The following is an 8,424-nucleotide window of genomic DNA, read 5'->3' on the forward strand; positions in this document are numbered from 1 at the left end:
CATCAACAAATTGAAAAGGCAACCTACTGAATGAGAGAAAATAATTAAAATCATGTAACTGATAAAGATCTAATATTCAAAACAGACAAAGAACTCATACAACTCAATAGCTAAAAAATAATCTGATTAAAAACTGGGCAGAGGACCTGAATTTTTCCAAAGAAGACATACAGATGGCCAACAGATGCACAAAAAGATGCTCAACGTCATTAATCACCAAGGAAATGCAAATTAAAATCACAATGACATATCACCTCATTCCTGTTAGAAGGGCTATTACCAAAAAGACAAGAAATAACAAGTGTTGGCAAAGATGTGATTAAAAAGGAATGTCAGTGGGAATATAAAATGGTGCAGCCACTGTGGAAGACCCTTCAAAAAATTAAAAATAGAACTACCCTATGATCCAGCAATTCCACTTCTGGGTATTTACCCAAAGAAAATGAAAACACAAATTTGAAAACATATACGCACCCGTATGTTCATTGCAGCATTATTTACAATAGCCAAGATATGGAAACAACCTAAGTGTACATTAACAGAGAAATGGATAAAGAAATTTTGGTAGATGGTAGGTAGATAGATAGATAGATAGATAGATAGATAGATAGATATGCCATAGAAAAAGACTGAATTTTTGCCATTTGCAACAACAAGAACAGACCTCAAGGACATTATGCTAAGTGAAATCAGTCAGACAGAGAAAGATACATACTGTATGATCTCTCTTATATGAGGTATTTTAAAAAAGAATCTCATAGATACAGAACACAGATTGGTGGTTACAAGAGGTGGAGGATAGAGGTAGGAGAAAAGGGTGAGCTCCTTTTTTTTAGTTTAAATAAATTGAATAAGAATTGTCTAAAAATGAAAAACTTAAAAATTAAGTATTTCAGAGTAGTAAATATTAGTAGTAAAGGAGGTAGTGGAGCCAGATTTGGTCTGTGAGTCATAATCTTCCAGCTTCTGTGATAAAATTATAAAGGATATGTCTCTTGTTTTGGTTACCCATAGCTATAGGACATACCGCCCCAATTCTTAAGCATAAAGTAACAATTATTTTTTTACCTCTCATGAGTCTGTGCGTTCATGGATGATTCTTCCATTCCATGTGATGTTGGCTGCATCTGCAGGCATCAGGGTTATCAACTGGGATGGAACATTCCAGATGGTTCATTCAGCTGTCTGGCATACTGGCAGCACTGGTCAGGAAGCTAGACTCAGCTGGAACATGCCAAGAGCTGAGTGCCAGCTTCTATGCCTCTCCTCTTCCCATTACATAGCAACTCAGGACTCCCCAAAGTACAAAAGGGGAAACTACTTTGCCTTTTCAAAGTGTAGACCGGCACTGTCATTTCTGCCACATTCTATTGGTAAAGAACCTCATCCCTCATCTGTCATCTATGACTAAGTCATCTGTACCCCATGGAGACCTGCGTCAGAATGTCACCTTTCTTACTTGTGGACCTTAAGATGAGATGAGATTATTTTTAATGCTTCGCATTGAAACGACTACACAGATTTCTCATCCTATAAGGCAACAGCAAAATATCTTGCTCCAAGGACTTCTCTACCCAGAAAAATGGTGCCTCTGTCCAGTCACAGGTGAAATTAATAAAGGTAAGTTGGTGGAAAAGGCAGAGGGTACCTATGCCCAATCAGGTCTGGTGTGGCTTGAGACTTTCTGGGCAGCCCCTACTAGACTGAGTGTAGGTGGGTCTCTTCTACCAAGAGACCCAGCTCTACCCAAACATCTGGCCTCAGGTGCCACAGGGGGAGCCTGACACCACAGGGCTTGCAAGTGGCAAGAGGTGGGGGTGAACAAAAGCAGACAGCTCCCTGAGGCCCAGACACAATACAACTTTCACAAATATAACACCCCCTGAGGATAAGCCCCCTCACTCTCAGTCCCGAAAAATTATAATTTTGGGTTTTATAATGGAGCTGCTACGCTCCTAAGGCCCAACGTAATTCTGATCATGGTAGGGGCACTCACCAAAACGGTAAACGTCCCCTGCACTGGCCCTGTGCTGCCGCTATCAGTCCATCCATTCTCTACCTCTCAGTCTTTGCCATCTGCCCCTCCCCCAAACTCACAGGCCCTTCTTAAAGTCACCGTAAGTCCTGCAAATGACCATGTTGACTTTTGCCACAAGCTGTACTTTCTGTGCACACACACCTTATCTACCTCTCTCTGCTAGCCTGACCTGCCTGCATCTGTGCTCTCCCCTACACCTCCTCTTCCTGGCCTCTAGCCCAAGACAAGAAGTCAGAGATGGTAATCAAGGAAATACCAGATTATCGCAGATACCCTTTCCAGCTCCAATACCTGCAACCACGCAAAGGAGATGACCCAGAAGAGAAATCAAAGTAATCAGGCCTTTAGTGTGAATATCCCAGAATATCCCTCTGTTCTTTCACTGAATGCAGTGAGGGCTGCCCTGTTCCAGCCCATATTGCGTGGAAGGCCTAGGAAATGGGGGATGGGGGACAGCTTCCATCCAGATCCTATACCTTTAATCCAGCCAGAAACACCCACACACTATACACCTTCAGGACCATAAATCTGAGCTGTCAACACCCCAACAGAGCTCAAGGCAGTCATCCTATAACCTACTCACCCTAATCCTTTTCTAATCTGCTCTTTGTCTGGTTACCGACTCTTGGTTCTCTCTCCCATTTATAGTCCCGTTGGCTTGACAGATGCGTGTATTCTCCTGCTCTCTTGCCTCTCCGTCAAAGGCCCTGTCTTGGTCTTGCTCACCAGCTCTTGTGTTTTCTACTTTCAGTATAAAATCCCCCAGAGTGCCTGTGAGGATCCTAGTCAGCTCAGTCACTGGGGCCTTTATGGGGAGGGGGGCAGGGATCCACGAAGATCAGTCCTTTTTTATCCCTAGTGCATGGCCCACATCAGGGGCTCATGAACAGTTGTTGAATGACTGAATGATACGTAAAGACCTTGACCTCATAAGCAATTGTCCCATCAAACCCAGACAACTGGCCCACAATGAGCTATTTCCGAATGAGTCTGTGCAAAGTGCCGGCGAAAAGTGATACCCAGTGGAAGATGAGCCAGACTGAACTACTTAAGGAAACAAAGCATCTTTGAGACATGAAATTAATTAACTGCTTCCAAAGGGACCAGAAAGTAGGAGGTTAGGAGGGGGTGGGAAATTTTACATAAATTTCCAAAGGACCAGGGACTTCGTAGTAAACCGAGAATTTCAAGCTCTACATTCAAAACACTGCCTTCCAACATCATGGCTTAGCTGTGTGTGATAGGCACTCAAAATCAGGATTTGGTTATGTACAAAGGAAAGCTCTGAAAGAGAAAAAACAATAAATTAAATGCATAAATCCGGAGGATTTGGGGTTTCTTAGAAGTTACTGCACAATATTCTCTGAGGGTGATTTTAGACTAGACCTTGACAGGGTGAGATTGTGAATATAAAAGTGAGCTTTTGTCAATCAGAAGGCACTTCTGCAGAAATAAGTTTCTAGAGACTAACCAAAGGGAATTTCAAAGATCTAGTTTACATTCTCTGTGTCTTTGGGCCCATTTCCTTGGGATTTAAGAACCCATAAGGATTTTGAGATCTTGAAACAGCCATATAAAACACTGCTTAGTATGAATCTCACGGTATTTGGTGCCCCCAATCACGGACATTTTATTTCGGTCTGTTCTCTTACCAAATTCCATTACCCAGGCCTTCAGCCTTTGCAAGGTTTGCCAGTTTCCTAGACAGAAGGGAACAACAGCTATATCTGCCCACCATGAGTGTCAGAAACACAGAAGGGAGTGGAGACATGTCAATGGATGAAGAGGTTCTGAATCCAGGATGTTCCCACCCCAGAAAGGAAAAATATCTTTGAGGTCACAGAAAAGTGGTCCTATAACCAGGAAAGGGGGTTATTCCACAAGTACTTTAGCTAAAAAAAAAAAAAAAATTGATACCTTCTGTTTATTGAGAACTGTGAAAAACTTTATATACCTGATCTTAATTCTGCCATTTTGATCATGAAGATAGTTCAACCCCACTTTTGAGCCAAATGGTATTTTGATCCTGCCGTATCCAAAATTTCACAATCAATACACCAGAACAGCTATAGTTTCCTTGGTCATGGGGAGTGGAGAGGGTGTATTCTCTCTGATTCTCTTGCTCTGTCATTGTGTGTGTTTGTGTGTGTGTGTGTATGTATCTGCATTTTCTGTTTGTTCTCTCTCTTCATCTGTGTGTCGTGTCTTTTTCTGTGTTTCTCGGGTTCCCTCTCTCTTTGTGTGACTGCTCTGCAAATCCTCCAATTTTTCTAAATTGTATCTATACCTTTGTATTTTTCTGTCATTGCATATATGTGTTTGTGTATATTGCTTCCTCTCTCTCTCTCTCTCTCTGCCTTTCACTCCGTCTCCCTTTCTTAATCTTTTTCCTTGTCCTCATTTCTCTGCCTCTTTTTGAATCTGATCCAAATGAAAATAATTTCATTAAAAATAGATGGGGCGCCTGGGTGGCGCAGTCGGTTAAGCGTCCGACTTCAGCCAGGTCACGATCTCGCAGTCCGTGAGTTCGAGCCCCGCGTCGGGCTCTGGGCTGATGGCTCGGAGCCTGGAGCCTGTTTCCGATTCTGTGTCTCCCTCTCTCTCTGCCCCTCCCCCGTTCATGCTCTGTCTCTCTCTGTCCCAAAAAAAATAAATAAAAAACGTTGAAAAAAAAATTAAAAAAAAAAATAGAAAAATATCACAAAGTACTTACTGTGTGAGCTAGAATATTTTTCAAGAAACCAAACTGAATTAATGGAATTGCTTAAGAAAAAAATGCACGTCTAACAAAAACCGAGTGATATTGGTATGATTCTATTAAAACTCTTTTATTCACAATGTAAGATGGCAAGGTCAAATATTCTGGGCCCCAAAATCATGAGGCCACAAGCACCTGCAACCTGCCTCCTCCATTCCAGCAGCTCCCTGGACTGTGATTGGCTCCAGGCACGGTGAAAGAGGACTTCTTAGAGAACAAAGGGTCAAGGCAGATACCAAAGGTCAGGAGTCAACCCCACCTTGGCCATTTCCAGCTGGCCTCAGGACATGGCAAGCACCAACACTGGCAGCTGCTAAAATCAAAGCCCTTTGCTCAGAGCTCTAGATGGCACTGCCCAGGTAAGAACATTGGTCTCCTCTTGTCTTCTTGCTTGTATTGAAAGCCAACAGAGAAAGAGAAGCAGTCCCGAAAACTTGGATCACACTTAGCTCCTTTAAGAAAGCCCACCATACCCGCTTCTTCCTTTGCTCCCTGTTTCTCCAGGCTCCCTTCACCCAGCAACTCATTTCCATACTTAGATATGCACGTACACACGCACACACACAGATGACAAGGTTTCTTTCTGCCTTTCCATCCTTCCAGTGGTAGATAATAATTGCTAATATTTACTCAAAGCTAACTATGTGGCAAACACTATTTTAAACACCTTCCATGTCTTATTTCATCTACTTCTCACAACATTTTATGCAAGTGCTATTATTATCTCTAATACCCGAGATAAGGAAACTGAGACATAGACAACTTAAGTAACTTACTAAAATGCATACAATCAGCAAGGGGAAAAGCCAAGATTCTCACTGCAGAGCCTATACCACAAACACTATATTAGATTGCCTAAAGCTAACTGTTGATGATTAGCAGATATTAGTAGAGAAAGCTATGTGCCCTCTTTATTCTCTAATGAGCTCCCAGGACCCAATAGATAACAAGCTTCTCAAGATCAAACAGTTTTAGAATGCTGAGCAGCACAGAAAATTTGGGGTCACTTTGAAGGGGGACTAACTACTTTGAGTACTGGGGGGAAAAATCACATTTCCCTGACTTTTTATTTAGAGAATAATCAAGAAAATGTTTCCCCTTTCTCTCTCACTGAATACAATTTATCTTTATCAAACCAGAAAAGAATGCAGCTCCAGCTGGAAGTTTCTCACAAAGCCTTGGGAGATGAAAGGTACAGTAATAGATACACAAAGCAGTTGCTTTTTATCTGTGAAGAGCTGGTTTCATATGGTCCTTTCATAAGAGTGAAAAATAAGACATTGTGTTTATGTGGAGCATACATTTGTCTGCGTCACAAAAAAAAAGGAGTATGACTGTCTACCGGGACAACCTAAATCCTTCACTGTTTGTATTTGGTCTGGCCCAGGTGCTCCATAATAGTGGAAAACCTGCTTTTTAAGCACCTGAAGTATAGACCAAGTGGCCAATTTAGGCTCAAAGCAACCGCATTTGTTATCTGTCCTAAACAGGAGCCCAACCCATACTTTTTACTCAGCTAAAGAAAGGGAACACTGAAAATTTCGTAAACAGGACAATTGATGGTACCTGGCTTTGTGTCAAGCAAAAGCCAGCCTCTGCATTGAAAAGTCGTGACCTTGAAAAGCTGGTTAAAATGGATGATGCGTGGGCTGCTGGCTGGAGAGCCAGCCGAGAAGTAGGTCAGCGAAGTTACAGGCTGGCTTCTGTCACTCCCAGACAGAGCCTGTGCAGCTCAGAAGGGAAAAAAAAAAAAAAAAAAAAAAAAAAACAATCTTCTCAGACAGAATAAGACACTGTGTGTGGTTCCAGACAGCATGTCGTATTGAGAAAACCATCACCACTGAATGGAATCATCAAGGGGGAGCTGTCAGCCCCTGCCCCATCCAGGAGACTATTTTCTGCTCATTTAATTAATTAGGGGTTGCCCTGTTTTGTTTTGTTTTGTTTTGTTTGTTGTTTCCAACCACAGAAATAAACTTTGTTGTTCACGCCTCTGTAGACCTCACCACACTGTCACTTCTTACAGGCTGCCTGCCAGGCTTGGCAGGGCTGACAGACAAGAGGAGCTAATGAGGAAGCCAGGATATCAAAGGGATGTTGGACTTCGTGATGAAAGTCAAGCTCAGGACCATTCCCCTCATCCACCGTCCCCACTACCTCCTCTGCTCTGAGAGGCGCTATAATGCATCGCCCAGGGACACAGCTTCCGAATCCAACTGCCTGGTTTTTAATCCCCTAGGCTCACTCATTAGCTGTGTGAACTCGGACACATATCCTAACCTTTTTATTTCTTGATTTTTTCATCTTCAGGATAGGAGTAGCAATTGTACATACCTCATGCACACGCGTCAGAATGCCAGGAGGGAGAAGTTCACTCAAATTTGGATAATCCCAGGAGGTTTTAGTAAAAGAACTAGCTACAAAGGAGGATGGAGGATGTAGCAAAACCACAAGAGAGGGGGCAGTGCCCCAAGGCCAACAACAGTGGATGTCATTATCATGCCCAGGCCTGAAAGGACACCGGGACAAGCGTGGCTATCTACACCCAAAGAAAGCCAGAGCTCTGTGAAGACAGGTGCCTGGTGTGAGTCATGACCTTCAGTGCAAAGATGCAGCCAGCTCATAGCAACCTGACAGCAAAGGAGATGCACAAATAAATGCACTGACCTCACTCTACTCCCTCCCTCAGGGTCTCCATTCTTCCCATTGGTTAAAACCGAAAGAGACAGGATGGCACGGGGACCCCCTGACGCACTGCAGGGGCAAACGGAAGCTCCTGAGCACCAGGAATTCTAGAGCCTGGCACAGAGCCTGTACCACACATTCAGGATATAGTAACAGCTTACTTCGTATCCCTAGTTACTTGTTCTTGGATACACCATGTACTGTGTAACTTGGACAACAGACTGGGAACCGAAACCATTGCTCCTTTCCCATCCTGCCTCAGGGATTCTCCCAGGTTCCTAATGGTCACACAGCTCACACCCTTTGGGTCCTAAAAGGAAGCAAAACCTCACAATAAGGGGTTAGGGAGAGTTGGGCCCACAGTCCTTCAGCACCCTGCTAGCCTTGGTGACCCCAGCCTCCCTCAGCATCCACCCACCCAGTTACCAAAATCATTTTTTTTTTTGCCAAAAGGTACTTTTATCAACACTTTACACATACATCCAACATATGGAATAATTAAGACGAGGCAGTTCTAGGTAAAGTAGGGTCAGACCACTGGGCTGGCCTCTCAGGGGAAGCCAAGGGCTGCATAGAACACTGTTCCAAGATACCTGACCCTTAGTACCCCTCAGATGTTCCTCACAATGTTCTCGGTCCCTCTCCTGGGTCTCCCCTTCCCGGGGGGCTGAACCACAAGTCCTCAACTAATCAACTACTATCAACCAGGAGATTATGGAGCCTAAGCAATAATAATAGACTCTTACCAGGGCGCCTGGGTGGCTCAGTCGGTTAGGTGATCAACTTCAGCTCAGGTCATGATCTCGCCGTACCCAAGTTCAAGCCCTGCATCAGGCTCTGTGCTGACAGCTCAGAGCCTGGAGCCTCCTTCAGATCCTGTGTCTCCCTCTCTCTCTGCCCATCGCCCCTCTTGCGCTCTGTCTCTCTCTCTCAAAAATAAACA

At 43.7% G+C, this 8,424-nt stretch overlaps 1 long non-coding RNA gene across 1 annotated transcript; it reads left to right on the forward strand.

Moving 5' to 3' along the window:
• Positions 1-5,075: 5,075 nt before the first annotated feature.
• On the forward strand, positions 5,076-7,467 carry LOC132673570 (uncharacterized). The gene is made up of 3 exons (XR_009608107.1): positions 5,076-5,155; positions 5,936-5,988; positions 6,823-7,467. It is a non-coding gene; the product is annotated as an uncharacterized LOC132673570 (long non-coding RNA).
• Positions 7,468-8,424: the final 957 nt, after the last annotated feature.

This window comes from Panthera onca, chromosome C1 (genome assembly GCF_046562875.1).
Source record: "Panthera onca isolate mPanOnc1 chromosome C1, mPanOnc1 haplotype 2, whole genome shotgun sequence".
NCBI lineage: Eukaryota > Metazoa > Chordata > Mammalia > Carnivora > Felidae > Panthera > Panthera onca.